The sequence below is a fragment of the Homarus americanus genome, unplaced genomic scaffold, assembly GCF_018991925.1.
Source record: "Homarus americanus isolate GMGI-L3 unplaced genomic scaffold, GMGI_Hamer_2.0 scaffold1974, whole genome shotgun sequence".
Taxonomy (NCBI): domain Eukaryota; kingdom Metazoa; phylum Arthropoda; class Malacostraca; order Decapoda; family Nephropidae; genus Homarus; species Homarus americanus.
Window position 1 is genome coordinate 60,001 of NW_024752601.1, and position 18,844 is coordinate 78,844.

Below are 18,844 nucleotides of genomic sequence, written 5' to 3' on the forward strand. Positions count from 1 at the left end.
GAAAAACTCCATCACATAGATAAACAAATCACCTACGTAAAAAAACTCACGTAGATAAAAACAAACTCTACCTAGGAAAAAAACTCCCTCACGTAGATAAAACACCAAGAAAGGAATAAGGAAGAGCATGTATCAAGCAGACTAACGCACCCCCCCCTGCCATAACTTCACTGGATAATCAAAAGTTTTGTGTCGTCATTATACACGAGAGAGACTTCAATGGTTCCAATATTTTCTCTGTGTTGTGATGCATGAGAGAGAGATAAACGTCTTTCTTTCCTCTTCTAAAAAAAATATGTAAATTTGTTGAGATCTTTTGAGATAAGGAGGGAGAAGCTGTCGGTGAGATAGGGAGATAAGAAGAGAGAGAGAGACAGAGAGAAAGTGAGAAAGTGAGAGAGAAAGAGAGAGAGGGGTGGGTCTCAATTTCACACTTTCACAGTACTTAATTACATGGTGATTAAGAACCAATTCACTCTTACTACCCAATTTTACCCTCTGTTTTATCGGCCGTTATTGGCGTATAATGCGTAGGTTTAGTGCGTGTTACGGCTGCATGGATTAGAGCAGGGGTTCTCAACCAACAGGGGGAACTGATTCGGGAGCAAGAGGTTCGATGAGAAATCAATCACAGAATTTTGGCCCTTGATCTGCGATTCCTAACAAAAGTGGCAGAAAGAGCTATCCGTGCATTGCTTCCGTTTGTGTCGACATATCTTTGTGAGTCAGCTTTTAAACTCTGTTGCAAATTAAAAACGAAGCAACGTAGTAGATTTGAGGTAGAAAATGACCTGCGTTGTGCCCCTTCAAGCACTCCTCCGCGTATCCCAGAATTAAGAAGAAAAACAATCACAGGTTTCTCATTGACTGTAATCTTCATCTGAATAAAATTAATTACAAATTTACAATATCCTGGTATTCTATTGAACTTTTTGTTTATTGCATTATGCTTCAGTTTGGTCTGTTAAGTAATTCATTATAAATAAAAAAACTATTTTACTTTTATTCAAGTTTTATAAATCCATCAACATTTTCAATTGGCATTTAATTTGTAAAACTCACTATAAAATAATCCATGTAAAATTGTAAATGTATATGTACTAATATGGAAAAAATAAAGGATTTTCAGTATTATATGCATATTATTTGGAATGCACTTTGAGGCAGACAATCTTGGAAAGGAGGGGGAATGACATCCTGACATATGGTGAAAGGGGTGCATGGTGCAAACAAGGTTGAGAACCACTGGATTAGAGGGAGGGGGATGAGGGTGGGGATGGGGGAATGAGGGAGTTGTGGTGGGGTCTGACTTAGCTACGTATTAAATTGTTGCTTAAAATTCATAAATTAAAAAATAAAATAAAATACTCGAATTTTGTTTTTATTATATAGAGGAAAAATCGATTAAATTAGTTATGTTAATTAAGGTATTGAGGTGAGTTAGAGGTTTTATAAGGTGTGTTAGAGCTCTACACTACACTACCCCTCTCCTCCCTCCCTGCCTTCCTCCTCCCCCCCCTCCTCCCTAACCTAACCCTCCTAACCTAACCTAACCTAACCTATATTCATCCCGTGTACACAGTCATTAAATATTAAACTCTCTTGTCCATCTCCTCTTAAGTCATTAGACCCCTTAATATACCCAATTATTCTCCCATTAAGGTTCATGAGAAGTAATTACCAGACGTCATTAAGGTGTAATTATCCAGTTAATAATTCTTTCTTGTGGTTGTTAGAAGGTTAACAACATAGTAACTCGGTTTTAACTTCTCAAAAGGGTTTTATGTTAAATTGTTTAACCTGTGAATGGTGTTTGTGTTAAAATATTGGAGCTGATTTATTTTTAAGGTAATTATTTAAAGGCTCTTAAGTAGACTAAGTAAAAATCCCTAAATGTGGGGAATAAAAAAAGTAAGGTAAGTAAAAAAATCCCTAAATATGGGGAAAATAAAAGAGAGAAAGGCAAAAAAATCCGTAAATGAAGGGGAAAAAGTGTGGTAGGGAAAATTGGCTCATCTAGTATAAATCACCAGCTAAGAGGGAAGGAAATTGACAATTTTCCCGTTGGAACCTCGACGCCTTCACATAACTGTCGGCAGGTGAGTAGCATACCTGGGGATATGCTGGCCTAGGGAGTATACCTGGGGATATATATTAATCTTATGAGTATACTTGGAATATGCCAGACTTGTTCTTGCGTATGTGTGTATATTCTTGTGTATATATGTACGCCTTTACATGACTGTACGTCCATGAAGCATATATGTATGTATATTGTTGAATATACATAGTCAACAATAATCATACGTGTGCATATATTTAATTCACTGTAACACACACACACACACACACACACACACACATACGTGACTGTAAGTATGAGCAGATCCTATACATGACTGTAATACACCTGGTACATAATTACATAACACTGTACTGTAATTATGACACTAGCATTACACATTACACATAACAGGTAGGTGATGATGACGTCAGGTAACTAAGGTGTAATTATAACGAGAGAACTATGTATAACAGGCCATTAGCTTTCTGAATCACCTAATCTTTGAAATAACCTAACCTAACCTAACCTAACCTAACCTAACCTAATCTAATATATCCAAAAGGTGAGAAATATATAGAGAAATCCATTGAGAGATTGATGAATATTAATTGGGAGATGAGATGGGAGGGAAGGGGAGGGAAGGAAGGAGGAAGGAAGAGGAAGGAGGGAGGAGGGAAGGAAGAGAGGGAGGGAGAGGGAGGGAAGGAGGGGAGGGAAGGAAGGAGGGAGGGAGGGAAGGAAGAGGGAGGGAGGAGGGAGGGAGGAAGGAAGAGGGAGGAAGGAGGGGGAGGAGGGAAGGAGGGAGGGAAGGAAGGAAGAAGGAGGGAGGGAGGGAAAGGAAAGAGGAGGAAGAAGGAAAGGGAGGAGGGAGGAAGGAGGAGGGAAGGAAGGAGGAGGGAGGAAGGAGAAAGAGGGAGGGAAAAGGAAGGAAAGGAGGAGGGAGGGAGGAAATGAGGGAGGAAGGAGGGAGAGGGGGAGGGAGGGAAGAAGGGAGGAGGGAGGAGAAAGAGAGGAGGGAGGGAAGGAAAGAGGAGGGAGGGAAGGAGGGAGGAGGGGAGGGAGGAGGAAGGAAGGAGAAGGAGGGAGGGGGAAGGAGAAGAGGAGGGGAGGGAGGGAGGGAAGGGGAGGGAGAAGGAGGGGAAGGAAGAGGGGAGGAAAGAGGAGGGAGGGAGGGAAGGAGAGGAAAAGGAAGAGGAGGGAGGGGGAGGAAGGAAGAGAGCAAAGGAAGAGGAGGGAGAGGGAGGGAGGGAAGGAGGGAGGGAAGGAGGGAGGGAGGGAGGGAGGAAGGAAGGAAGGAGGAGGGAGGGAGGGAAGGAGGAGAAGGGAGGGGGAAGGAAGGAAAGGAGGGAGGAGGGAAAGGGAGAGGAGGAGGGAAAGGAGGGAGGGAGGGAAGAAGGGAAGGAAGGAAGGAGGGAGGGAGGGAGGGAGAGGGGAGAGAGGGGGAGGGAGGGAAGGAAGGAGGAGGGGAGGAAAGAAGGGAGGAGGAAAAGGAAAGAAGGAGGGAGGGAGGGAGGGAGGAAGAGGAAGAAGGAGGGAGGGGAAAGAGGAAGGAGGGAGGGAAGGAAAAGAGGGATGGAGGAAGGAAAAGGAGGGAGGGAGGGAAGGAGGGGAAGGAAGAGGGGGAGGAAGGAAAGGAGGGAGGAGGGAGGAAGAAGGAGGAGGGAGGGAGAAGGGAAGAAGAGGGAAGGAGGGGGAGGGAGGGAGAGGGAGGGAGGGAGGGAGGAAAGGAAGGGAGGAGGAGAAGGAAGGAGAGGGAGGAAGGAGGGTAGCAAAAATGCTTGCTTCATATACGTAGGAAGAAGATGAGGAGGAGGAGGAAGAGGAAGGGGAAGAGGAAGAGGCGTAGGAGAAAGTAGGAAAAGTGTCTCGCGGTGGATCTCTCACACATGAATCCTCCGGTGTGGAGTGATGCCAATAAACAGAGCGACATTAAAACTATTGAAAGAAACATCCCCTGCAAGCGAAGATGAGGCATCAGGCTCCAGGGTGCCTATATCCCACCAAACGCTGTCCTGTTCGAGAAAATAACAGGAAGTGGTGTAGGAAAAAGGCACTGAAGACTCGAGGAGGCCGGCCTCAGGTCTGGATACAGAGCGGTTGCGGTCATCCTCAGCACAAACAAGTTTGGCCTGCTTAGCAAGCTTGATCTCCGCACTGCCATTGCCACCCCTTGCAGAAAGCTTGCATCCTCTTGCTGCCATCACCTCCAGGCTCTGACGGCCTGCCGCCTTATTCCTCTGGAAAAGGAAACCAGGATGCAGACCTATAGGGGTGGGGGGAAGTGCTGAGGCGGATCATCGGAAGGGTGTATAATGGAGGTGGTAAAGGATGATGTCAGGGCAGCGGCGGGGAACCTGAGGAGGTGTGTGTGCTTAGCCACACACCAGGCTGGAGGGAGGCGGCCATTCACGCCATGAGATTGTCGGCCCCAGGCAGCGTGATTGTGAGGCCGTTCTCCTGGTGGATGCTTCAAACGCATTCCAACATGCTTAACCGCAAGGCAGCACTGCACAACATCAAGATCAGAATGTCCTAGCTTTGCGATGTATGTTGAAAATTCGTACAGGAATCCTTCCAGACCTCTACATGGCCAAACAACAAGGCTCTACGAGGTGATACCATCCTACAGTCGACCGAGGAACAGCACAGAGGACCCGATTTTTAATGGCAATGTATGCAATAGGCCTATCAGTGCTCCAACAAGAAATAAAGAAGTATAGAAACAACTGGGGTCAAACAAATTGTATGCTATTGACCTCACAGGAGCAGGAAAAGTGGGGACATCAAAGAGGTGGTGGGACCACTGGTAACATCACTTGAGGAGGTCCACAAATAGGGTACCACCCAAACGCCGGCAAATCCTTCCTCATCGTGAAGCCGAATCATTATGATGATCCGGGCTGTGGAGTTTTCGGCAGTGAGAGGTCAAAAATAACTAAGGACGGCCAAAAAGACATCTAGGCGCAGTAGGTGGCACTACGGACTTCAAGACCCGAGTACGTAGGGAAAGGTGAATGAGTGGGTTAGCAGAAATCCATGCTCTATCGGAAGTGCGCTAACACAAAATTACATGCGGCCTTTGCAGCATTACACGCCAGAGTCAAGCATCGTTGGAACTACACGTGCGTACCATCCCTGAATCCGACCCTCCTCCACCTTTGGAAGAAGCAATCAGTGTCAAGCTCGACAAACTAGTGAAACACCACGGCACTTAACCCCAGTAGAAAGAACACTTCTTGCACTTCCACCAGACTGGGAGGGATGGGACTAACTAATCCAGAGGAAGTGTGACTCTGAACAACATCAAATTCACTTAAGCTCGGCAGCCCTCACTGATCACATAATAGCCCAGAGATACAGCAGGGAAGTGGACACCAGCAGGATGATAAGATCCCGTAGGTCCATTGCAACAGATCAGCAGCACTGCCAAAATGACATGTTGCAGCAACTGGCTGCGGGTTCCAGAAAATTTGACAAAAAAGTAGCTGGCGCAGGAGGTGGGCGCCTCCCGGAGCTGTAGTTAACTACGTTACCGATAAGGGCAAATAGTTTCAGCCTTAACAAACAGGAATTTACAGATGCCATTGCTCTAGGTACGGTTGGCAGTAGATAGTTCACCATCCCAATGCGTGTGTGGCTATTCCTATATTAGCGATCACGCCATGGTTTTACAGAAGGGCTTCATATATGCATGAGAGCGCGGCGAGGTAAAAAAGGGATCTCACAGCAAATATGTTGAAGAAATCTGCCGGGACGTCATGGTAGAACCGACCCTCCTTCCACTGGATGGCGAGATCCTCCAACACAGGACTTCACCGAACGCACATCTAGCGAAGCCCGGTGTGGACGTCAGAATTTTGTCACCGTAACTGCTCTGATACTTACACATAGGAGGAACGAAAGAGCGACAAAAGAAGAGGCATATGGGAGAATTTAAAAAATGTCGATCAAGGCAGCTTCACTCCGCTAGTGTTCACAACCTCTGGTGGGATGGGCCCCAGCGCCAAGATGTTTCTACACGCCAGACTCATGAGCTGATCTCCGAACAGAAGCAGCAGCCCAGAAGTTATGTCACAGCCTGGATGAGATGTCGACTGTCCTTCTCTCTCCTTCGGTCGGCTTTGCTTGCTCTGCCTCAGGGAACGAGAGCTTCTGCCCCTACTCAAATCAACTGCTGCAGATATCGACCATGGGGCTACAGTCACCGAATGCGCATCGATCTGAAACCGACTAATTTAACACGCAGATAAGGATGGTTGCTTATGTATTAGGATATTTAATATTAAGGTATTAAATAAATGGTGGCGAAGGTGGCTGTGGGGAGGCTGGAGGCCACGTTTTAAAAGTAGTAGTAGTGGTAGTAGTAGTGACGCCATAGAGACGTAAATAAACCAATATAAACACTATATTAAAGAGAGACAAGTTCAATTATTCTCGGTGATAGGAACAGAACAACCCCAGCTAAATGTTTCATCTGTTGACATGACCCGAGCTAAGTCAATATTTACTTTACTTTAGAGGCCAAGCTCCTCATCTCCAGCTTCCCACTTGCACATTCTCTCTCCTGCTCTCTCTCTCTCTCTCTCTCTCTCTCTCTCTCTTCCTTGGTTCCGGGGTGAGGGGAGAGGACACCTTTGTTCAGCATAGTATATTGATCTTAGTACTCATCAAAATAATAAGCATTTCTGAGTACTATGATGCAGGTAATTAACGCCGAGCTAATTATCTTTGAGAGATATTTAATAGTTATATATATTACACTGGTGTCTCTGGTATCTTTTATATTTTTGTTTTTTATATGAATATTAATGCTTGTTTTATTTGTGGTTGTTGGTGATGGTGGTTGTTTGTTGTTGTTGGTGATGGTGAGTTTATTTATTTGTTGTAGTGGTGGTGGTGGTGTGGTTGTTTGTGGTGGTGGTGGTGGTTGTTGTTGTTGTTGGTGGTGGTGGTTGTTATTTGTTGTTGGTGGTGGTGGTGGTTGTTGTGTGGTGGTGGTGGTTGTTGTTGTTGTTGGTGGTGGTGGTTGTTGTTGTTGGTGGTGTTGGTGGTTGTTATTTGTTGTTGTTGTTGGTGGTGGTGGTTGTTGTGTGGTGGTGGTGGTGGTGGTTGTTGTTGTTGTTGTTGTTGTGGTGGTGGTGGTGGTTGTTGTGGTGGTGGGTGGTGGTGGTGGTGGTGGTTGTTGTTGTTGTTGTTGGTGGTGGTGGTTGTTGTTGTTGTTGTTGTGGTGGTGGGTGGTGGTTGTTTGTGGTGGTGGTGGTGGTGGTGGTGGTGGTGGTTGTTGTTGTTGGTGGTGGTGGTTGTTTGTTGTTGGTGGTGGTGTGGTGGTGGTGGTTGTTTATTGGTGGTGGTGGTGTGGTTGTTGTTGTTGTTGGTGGTGTTGAGTGTGGTTGTTGTGAGGTGGTGGTGGTGGTGGTTGTTGTTGTTGTTGGTGTACCACGATAACTGCTACATTCCCTCCCAGTATGAACGTGAATATACCAAACTCTCTTCCCTTCCCTTCCTTCCCTTCTTCCCTCCTTTATCTCCCTCTCTCTTCTCCTTCCCTTCCTCCTTCTCTCCATCCATTCCTACTCTTCTCTCCTCCCTCCCTTCATCTTACACACAGACAGACAGGCAGGCAACGATCACCAGTTCATAAACAATAGTAGTATGTACATTTCCTTAATTAATAGCAATGTTTTTAATTGCTTAATCTCACAATACTAGTTAAGGTAATTATGAGACCCAGCAGGGGTGCTACTGCTACTACTGCTACTACTACTACTGCTACTATGTGATAATAATGTAATAATAATGGCAATTGTAATAATAATATGTAATAATAACAACCACACACCTTACACCACAGCAACAACAACCACCACCACCACCACCACAACAACAACCACCACCACACCACCCCCAGCAACAACCACCACCGCCACCACCACCACCACCACCACAGCAACAACAACAGCAACAGCCGCAGCAGCAGCAATTAACATAAAACCACATTAACATAAAGTACCATTTCTGATCCTTCACTAATGACGAAAACATTACAGAGGAGTTCACCTGATTCCTGGTAATTTCATTGAGAGAGAATTTGTAATGGGATTCGTGGTATCAGCGTCTTGGGGGTTGGGGTGGCGATGAACGGTAGAAAGAAATAGGGTGGAGGAAATAGAGATTGGAGAAGTAGGATTGGAGGAAATAGGGTGGAGGAAATGGGAGAAATGGGGTGGAGGAAATAGGGTACGGGAAATGGGGTGGAGAAATAGGGTGGAGAAATGGGGTGGAGGAAATAGAGGGTGGAGGAAATGGGGTGGAGGAAATGGGGTGGAGGAAATAGGGTGGAGGAAATGGGGTGGAGGAAATAGAAGATTGGAGGAAATAGGGCGGAGAAGTGAGATTGGAGGAAATGGGGAGGGTGGAGGAGAAATAGGGTGGAAATAGGGTGGAGAAATAGGGTGGAGAAATAGAGATTGGAGGAAATAGAGGTGGAGGAAATGGGGTGGAGGAAATGGGTGGAAAAACAGAGTGAAAAAATCAATCATCTATGTTTCCCCAATTCTCACTCATCCATCCGTCATTCATCCATCCGTCATTCACCCATCTGCCATTTACCCAATTCTCATTTCCTTACCCATCGATAATCACTATTAGCCATTATTCACCCACCATTCATCCATCACTCATCCACCTTTCATCACATCACTGAAGCTCTAAATAAAACCCATACTTAACCTAATCACTCGATGACAAATTAATTTTATCGCCACACAGTTAAAAAGCTCTTTGGTAGTTAATTCCCCAGTGGTGTTTTAATGAGGATAATTTGACATAATATATGACCTTTTCTGCCTTTTCCCTGACCTTTTTCCTGACCTTTTCCTGACCTTTTTCCTGTCAATATATGTATGTGTGATAATGATAATAATAATATTAGTTTTGTCGATATTTTTATAGATTTTTCGTTAAATTTATGTGCGGGTGTGTGTATGTGTGTGTGTGTGTGTGTGTGTGTGTGTGTGTGTGTGTATGTATGCGTGTGTATAGCTCATAAACTTTGGCATGTCAATTTTTGGTTCCACGCGGGGGCAGAGTCAGTTTGAAACTAACGAGAGCGACTAAAATCTTCTTGGTGGTAATTTAAGAAGAAGAAAACTATGGTCAGAAACTCTTAAAACTTTCGATTTGTTGCTCAAATTATAAAGAAACTTTGTAAGAGAAGGACACCAGGACTTACCTTTTATAAAATCTGCAGCCTGTTCAATCCGTAGGTGTCCTTGTCTGTCATCCGGAAATGTGAGCGCCAAGCTTTACACCTGGGATGAAGTCTTCTTGGTCATTAATGAAATCCAGGTGTATAACATGGCCTCCAGCGCCTGTACACCTCCCTGGGGCATAATGGGGCCACACACACTATATCATTATGGCGTTCGTGCACCATCATGTAGAGGCCACCGAGCAAATTTTACACCTGTGTCGCCACTAACTTCCTCGCTGGCCATGTAAAGTGCGTCCCACTGTCTGACTTTGTTTATGCGTGAGCCGTTTAGTCCGTGTGAGATGTACCCGGGTAAGTCCCTCCTGGGCACGTATCGACTCTCGTATAGCAAAGTCCTTAGGTCATACTCGAGATCAGGAGTGTGAAATGACAGGGAGGGCGTAGAGATATCGAGGCAACAGGAGAACAGCGAGAGAGAGAGAAAGGGAGGGGTAACTGCCTACCAGAGTCGCATGTTAGAAGGTTCACCACCGTCTAAGGTCACGCTACTTTTCACCCTCACACCTTCCCTCTACCTCGGTCACATTGTTCATTCCCTCATCATTATCTCACGTCACTAATCACTTCCACAGGATATTATTACATCACTATTTTTTTTCACTCTTTCAACTGTACACTATCACTGCACTTATTGACATCTCCTTGACTAAATCAACCACTGCTGCACAACATAATTTCCCCTCCAATGTTTTTTTTATTTACGTGTCACTTCTACAAATAATCACTAAGGTTATTTATGTATATTTTCACTTCTTATAAAATCATAAACAACATCTCTAGAGTCTTAGCATCGTTGGGTACTTGTAATGTAAGTTTGTTTACATTTGACTGGACGTTGACTGATCATGTTGTAGCTCTTGTCCTTGGAAACAGAGAAAATATATGATTAATGATTATATTTTAGCGGAATAGGGGAGAGAGAGAGAGAGAGAGAGAGAGAGAGAGAGAGAGAGAGAGAGAGAGAGAGAGAGAGAGAGAGAGAGAGAGAGAGAGAGAGAGAGAGAGAGAGACAAGCAGACAGACAGACAGACAGAAAGACAGATACTCTTTTAGAATTCCCGCTATCCTATGAGCATATACCAACTAATGTGTCCGAACTAAAACACCTTCTCACAATAGCACACCTACACCTGTAATTGGTCAGTAAGGTGTATTCGAGAGTACCATTTATAACACGCTGTAATACAGGAACCATATAAACTCCCCTTGCCTACCACCTTCCCCCCCTCCCTCCCTCCCTCCACCTTCCCCCCCCTCCCTCCCTCTCTCCCTCCTCCACCTTCCCCCCTTCCCCCCCCTCCCTCCCACCTTCCAACACCTGTATCGTATTATATTCCAGGAAAAGTATCAAACAGGTGTAGTAGAATAATAGGTTTTAGTGTTTAGGAGGAAGGGGAGAGGAAGAAAGAGGGGTGGGAGGAGGGAGAGGGAGGGAAAGGGAGGGAGAGAGGGGGAATCCAGCTTTCTTACAACACTACACAGAGAGAAACATATCAACCATTTTTTCCTCACATAAATTTACAAGATTTATTTTCATAAATAATAAAAACAAAATATACCAAAATCATATACGACTCCCCTCAAAATAAAAATATCCAATCTAATATAATTTTAAGCCATTATTATAAAACCTCCAAAACATTTAATATAAAACACTTAAACCAACACAGCTATATTCTCCCACCTATATAGTGTTGAGGTAGTAAAGTGCCAGTGCCATCTGTGTGGGGTGGGGGGAGGTCATGGGTATGTAGGTCAAAGGTCATGGGTAGCATGTAGGTCAAAGGACGGTGGCACATAGGGATTGAAATAGCACCTCAAGTCTCTCCAACGCCTCTCTGAGAGTGTGTGATATGAAGTGTGTTGACATGAGGAGTTAGGAGGGAGGAGGAGGAGGAGGGAAGGAGGAGGATGAAGAGGAGGAGGAGGAGGACGATGAAGGAGGAGGAGGAGGAGAAAGAGAGGAAAGAAAGAAAGAAAGAAGAGCAACAACAACAACAACAACAACAAGAATAAAAGAAAGGACGAAAAAGAAGAAAGAAGAAAGAAGGAAAGAAAGAAGAAGGAAGAAAGGAAAGAGAGGAAGAAAGAAAGGAAGAGAGAAGGAAGAAGAAGGGAAAAGAGAAAGGAAGAGATTAATATATATCACTCTTCGAATTTGTTTTACTCTGGTGTCTGCCATCGAGGAAATCTGTTCATCATCTATTTATAGATCTTTCTTCCTTGGAGTCCCACCTAGAAGGGGAATCACTATGTCTTGTTGCGTTACGTGATTGACCCTGACATAAGTACGCACACACGTGTGAGTAGGTATAAACGTACATAGATTTGAATGTATGAACGTAAATATCTGATGTATATTTGTGTGGGAGGTTAGCTTGGCAGGTGGGTCATAATTCTAACGGGCCCCAGTTCTAACGGGCCCCAGTTCTATGGGCCCCAGTTCTAACAGGCCCCAGTTGCTGGGGTCCCGGATTTCTAGCAGGCCCCAGTTAACAGGGACCCAGGTCTAACGGGCCCCATTTCTAGCACGGGCCCCATTTCTAACGGGCCCCAGTTCTAACAGGCCCCAGTTCTAACGGGCCCCAGTTTTATGGGCCCCAATTCTAACGGGCCTACAACGGGCCCCAGTTCACAACGGGCCCCAATTCTGGGCCCCAGTTCTAACGGGCCCCAGTTCTAACAGGCCCCAGTTCTAACGGGCCCCAGTTCTAACAGACTGGTCAACGGGCCCCAGTTCTAACTGGGCCCCAATTCTGGCAGGCCCCATTTCTAACGGGCCCCAGTTCTAACGATGCCCTAATCCGAATGATCACCACAATTACAAGGGTTGGGGTTGGGATTGGGGGTTTGGAGTTGGGATTAGGATTGGGTTAGGTTCACTAGCCACTCCAATTACGGAACCGTATGTCTGTGTGTGTGTCGTCATATGGAACACATCGTTTTATAGTAATCGACAAACGTAGTTAACCTTGTACCTAACAGCCATTGTCAACCATTTATATATCTCACGTTACATACAATCTGATGAACCTTTGAACAGTAGCAATATATTTAATTGAATAGTTGTAGCTCTATCTCTCTCTCTCTCTCTCTATCTGTTTGTATCTCTCTCTGTCTCTATCTGTCTGTCTGTCTCTTTTTGTCTGGTATTATATATATAAGCATTAATATGCGGTATATATATATGTGCTTGTCACAAGGCGTGCGTCGTTTCAGTCTCCAGCAGATGTGTTGCTAGCATTTGCACTGGCACAGAGCAGCAGTAGAGACAGCACCACATTAGCACAACACAACCCCGGCCACAGCACAGCACAACACAACACAGCACAGCACAGCACAGCACAGGCCACAGCACAGCCCAGGCCTGGCACAGCACAGCCCAGGCCTGGCAGCACAGCCTGGCACCAGCACAGCCCAGGCCTGGCCTGGCAGGCCTGGCCGCGCAGCCTGGCCTGGCACAGCCTGGACACAACCCCTGTGGCCTACAACCTAGCCTGGCCTGGCCTGGCCTGGCCTGGCCTGGCCTGGCCAGGCCTGGCCTGGCCTGAAGCCTGAGCCTGGCCTGGCCTGGCCTGGCTTGCCTGTAGTCTGTGCTTTGCCACTGGCAGGACTGGGGGCATAAAGGATCTAGCAAAATTCACTTCCCATACATGACGGGTATGTTTATATTTTTATGGTCCTGATGAGGCTAAAGGAATTATGGGTGAAATTCACATATATCGACGATTTGATTGGTTACAGTCAGTCTATGTAATATTCTGTGTTCTGGTGGTGCATTACATTCTAACTACCAGATCAAAGCCTAACAACTTTCCTAGATCAATACGAGGTTGTTTATTGGTTGTTGATTCGGGGTGGGGGCAGGAGGGTGTGTGTGTCTCATGTATAGGAATGGCGTCTGGTGTAGTTATATACTGATGGAAAATACATACAATATACAGGTATACAGGAGGGGTTGGGTGTATACTAAATTGTATGGTGAGGGAAGAATTTGGGTGTTGGTACATTTCCCAGGAAGTGAGTGCTTCAGTGCCTCAGTGCTTCAGTGCTTCCAGGTAGCCAATGCTTCAGTGCTTCATTGCCTCAGTGCTTCATTGCCTCAGTGCTTCCGGTGCCTCATTGCCTCCCAGTGCTTCAGTGCCTCCCAGTGCTTCACATTGCCTCCAGTGCTTCAGTGCTTCAATGCCTCAATACCTCAATGCCTCAGTGCCTCAGGGCCTCAGCAGACCAATAAGGTGCCACTATTTGAGTCATTGTTGTCTGTAATTAGCATTGTCACGAGAACACTGCACTTACACTCATTTCCCCTAGGCACTACTAACGGTGCCCGCCAGTAACGCACTGTATAGCAATGCTCTCATCGTACAAGTTTCACACCACTGTTGGCGAACGATCGTCTGGCGTATATCCTTAAAGGAATTCATTGTGAGCTGTATGAGAAAGAAGTCAGGCTCTTATTGGCGTTGTTTTCTGCTGCGAGATTCAGTATCAAAGATGACTCCAAAACTGTAACTAAAAACAGGAATACATTATTGCTGTAAGACTCACCCTCCCGACACACACACTCATTCACTCCTCCCACTCACTCAGCCTGTAACTAAACTGAATACATTGTGTGCTGTAAGACTCACCCTCCCGACACACACACACACTCCTCCGCCTGCTTAACTAAAACTGACTGTAAAGCCAACATTATATTATCCACCTCTTCCACATACTTAACGAACCATAACAAACGTAAAATTAACAGAGTGACTCCACATACTTAACGGAACAACAAAGAAACGCAAAAAATTAACGAAAAACTACGATGCTCGAATGAAATCCACATATTTATCTAACCACACGAAACGTAGAAATTAACGAAAAACTACACGATTAACGAATGAAATCCACATATTTATCCAAACTACACACAGAAACGTAGAAATTAACGAAAAAACTACGATTAACGAATGAAATCCACATATTTATCTAACCACGAAACGTAGAAATTAACGAAAAAACACACATATAACAGGTAAATCCACATTTTTAACGAACAACAACAAACGTAAAATTAACGAAAAACTACAGATTAACAGAAAGAAACAATTTTAATCACAGAATTAACAACAACAATGCCTCTGGATTGACCTTGCATGATAGAAATACAAAGGGCACTGTTAATGGGAGAACACTGGAAAAAAGAAAAAGTTGCAATTTGCATGACGCATGATTACATAAAATAGGAAGCGTTGCATAATGTATGGAAATTGCATTGTATTTGTATTCGGGGTTGCAGAGAGTTGCTACATTGCTAGGCAGGAAATATAAAGCTGGAGATAATGTATATGAAGCTGTGTGATGTATGAAGCTGTGTGATGTATGAAGCTGTGTGATGTATGAGAAAAGCTGTGTGATGTGTAAGGCTGTGTGATGTATGAAGCTGTGTGATGTATGGCTTTAATGTGATGTATGAAGCTGTGTGATGTATGAAACTGTGTGATGTATGAAGCTGTGTGATATGTATGAAGCTGTATGATGTATGAAGCTGTGTGATGTATAAAGCTGTGTGTGATGTATGAAGCTGTGTGATGTATGAAGCTGTGTGATGTATAAAGCTGTGTGATATATGAAGCTGTGTGTGATGTGAAGGCTGTGTGATGTATGAAGCTGTGTGATGTATGAAGCTGTGTGCTTGATGTGAAGCTGTGTGATGTATGAAGCTGTGTGATGTATGAAGCTGTGTGATGTATATGAAGCTGTGTGATGTATGAAGCTGTGTGATGTATGAGAGAAGCTGTGTGATGTATGAAGAACTGTGTGTGATGTGTGAAGCTTAATGATGTATGAAGCTGTGTGATGTATGAAGCTTAATGATGTACGGAACTTTAGTGATGTATGAAGCTTAACGATAAATGATGTATGAAGCTTAATTATATGAATCTTTAATGTATATGAAGCTGTATGTTGTATGAGAAAGGTGCAAGATTTATGAAGCTGCGTGATATATGAAGCTGCATATTTGTATATGAGAAGCTTAAAGATGCATAGCTTAAAGATATATGAAGCTACATGTTGTATGAAGCTGCATGATTTATGAAGCTGTCTCACTATTAATTTCCAGTATGAAATGACGTGTATGATATATCAATTGGTCACAATTGTATGTATGTATGTATGCATGTATGTATGTATACTTATGTATGTATGTATGTATGTTTAGTTACAAGCCTCCAATTATTCTCACCTAGTGAGTTGTTATGAAAAATTGGGGTCTTTCGGCGCAAAAAATCACGTCTCAAAAATTAACCCTTATTTATCACACCACATGGTACTAAATCACACTAAGGGTTAACGATGTAGTTGTCAATCTATTGTTGTTTGTGTTATTGATTGTGTGAGTTATTGATTGTGTTATTGATTGTGTGAGTTATTGATTGTGTTATTGATTGTGTGAGTTATTGATTGTGTTATTGCTTGTGTGATTGTTGTGAGATATTCAGTGTCATTGTGTGAGTAATTGATTGCTGATTGAGTCATTGTTTGTGTTGTATTGTGTTTTGTGTGAGTTATTGTTTGTGTCATTATGCGCGTTATTGATTGTTGATTGAGTCATTGTTTGTGTGATTAAAACCTGGACTAGGGTAAGACTTTCCAGAGATATAAGTAAACAAACTCCTCGGCTATGTTGAGAAAAAGTGTTCCTTGAAGGACATCATTGAAAGAGAAACTACTCTGGAAGCAAGCAAGCAAGCAAGCAAACAAGCAAACAACAAACAAACAAGCAAACAAGCAATCAAGCAAACAAGCAAGCCGAGCCCAGTGGCAGTGGCAGGTAGGCGGAGTGAAGCAGCAGGCAGGCGATCAGGCAGGCAAGGCAGGCAGCGGGCAGGCAGGTGAAGCGGGGCGAAAGGCAGGCAGGCAGTCGAGCGGAAGCGGGCAGGCAGGCAAGGATGCGCTCGGAGATGTGCCTTTGGGTTTCCAAGAAGGCACCTGTGGCTCAGGAGATTTGCCTGGGGAAAATTATAAATATTATCTACGATTTTTTTCTTGACATATTCTCAAAGATGTTAATATTTAATCATAGTTTTATCTAAATTATGAGTTAAATTAAATAGTCATTAATGAATTTAATTATGTTAGTAGGGAAATGGAAAAATATCTCCTCCCTCCCTACCCCTTTCCCTCCCTTCCCACCTCCCCAAAAAAAGAAGACGAGGGATGGGAAGGGAGGGATGATATGGGAAGGGGTGGGAAGGGGGAGGGGTGGGGATGGGGGGGATGGGGATGGGGGCAGGCACTAAGTATACATACACTAATTAAGAAGATGAAGCATTCTTAGAAATCTCAACACACACACACACACACACACACACACACACACACACACACACACACACACACACACACACACACACACACACAGAAGAGAACACCAAAAGAGAAAAGAGAGGACGAAGGGATAAACGAAGGAGAGAGAAAGAGAAGGAAGGATAAGAAGTGGAAGCAAGGAGCGATAAATGGGGAAGACAAGGAGATATAATAGAGAGAGAGAGAGAGAGAGAGAGAGAGAGAGAGAGAGAGAGAGAGAGAGAGAGAGAGAGAGAGAGAGAGAGAGAGAGAGAGAGGAAGTAAATCTCCTTTACTCCTGGATTCCCTGAGAGGGATCCATCAAGGTGAGGGAAAAAAGTAGAGACCTGACAGCTGAGGAGAGGAAGAGAAGGGGAAGAGGGGAAGAGAGAGGGAAAGGGAAGGGGAAGAGGAAGAGGAAGGGGAAGAGGAAGGGGAAAGAGAGAGAAGGAAGAAGGGAAGGGAAGGGGAAAGAGGAAGAGGAAGGGAAGAGAAGAAGATAAGCAGGAGGAGGAGGTGGAGGGAGGAGTAGGAGGAGAAAGTAAGGGAAAAGTAGGAGGGAGAGAAAGAGAATAAGTATTAGGAGTAGGAGGAAGAGTAGGGGAGAGGAGGAAGAAGAGTAGGAGGGAGGAGGAGGAGGAGGAGAGGCCACTCACTGCTGCACCCCAACATACACAGAAAGACACAAAAAACAGACACACACACACACACACACACACACACACACACACACACACACACACACACACACACACACACACACACACACACACACACACACACACACACACACACACACACACACACACACAAACACACACACACAAACACACACACACACAAACACACACACACACACACACACACACACACACACACACACACACACACACACACACACACACACACACACACACACATTTACACACACACACAAACACACACACACACAAACACACACACACACACACACACACACACACACACACACACACACACACACACACACACACACACACACACACACACACACACACACACACACACACACACAGGAAGACAATAAAAACTCTATTATCCTTAAATGGAGACAAAATATAAACATACCACCAATAAGACAACAAAACACCATTAATAAAGGATTGTTTAGGTTTATGTTTTATCAGAGACTTAAGGAGGAGGTGAACTTAGCTCCCTCAAGCACTGATAGCTGCTAGGGAGGGCAGGAGGGAGAGGAGGGGTGGGAGGGGAGAGGAAGAAGGGAATTGCCACAGTGACATTTTTTATTATACTAGGAGATTCCTGAGAGATTCATCTATCTAGTGGTGACGACATAGAAATGAGTGAAGAAGGAAGGAAGGAAGGAAGGAAGGGAAGGAAGGAAGGAAGGAAGGAAGAGGAAGGGATGATGAATTCAGCGGAAGGAAGAGGAAGGGAAAGAAAGGAAGGGAAGGGAGACATCAATGAAAATACCAGAGTAAAAAACAACTATGGATTCGATAGCTCAAGAACAGAGGTGACAAGATACTCTGAATATCCCAGAGAGACAAGACGGGGTGACAGGTTCCACTGAATATATATCAAAAGACAAGACAGGTGACAGGTTCCACTGAATATATCAAAGACAAGACAGGGGGTGACAGGTTCACTGAATATATCCAAAAAGACAAGACGGAGGTGACAGGTTCACTGAATATATCAAAGACAAGACAGGGGTGACAGGTTCCACTGAATATATTAAAAGACAAGACAGGGGTGACAGGTTCCACTGAATATATCAAAAGACAAGACGGAGGTGACAGGTTCACTGAATATATCAAAGACAGACGGGAGTGACAAGTTCCACTGGAATACTTATCAAAGACAAGACAGAGGTGACAAACTCCACTGAATAAACCAAAACCAAGGCCACAAAATCATCTTAAACCAAGTCTCCATTACCCAACAAGAAATTCCCAGCAGGTGACAAGCATCAAAAAAGCCAAACACAAAAACTAGTCGTATATTAGGGACAGTTTAATGGGAAAGAAGATTCAGACTTTAAAGAGTGTCCCTAGGCTGGTAAGTAATGTGGTCTTACTTACTATGTGGACCAAGTACGTTAGAATACCTCACAGTAATGAAACTCCTCCTCAAGCCAGAGGTTCTAACTATGAGTACGACTTAAG

The 18,844-nt window shown here is 44.4% G+C and overlaps 1 pseudogene; it reads right to left on the minus strand.

Moving 5' to 3' along the window:
• The window catches only part of LOC121855149, a 40,272-nt pseudogene extending 28,164 nt beyond the window's left edge, over window positions 1-12,108 (minus strand).
• Window positions 12,109-18,844: the final 6,736 nt, after the last annotated feature.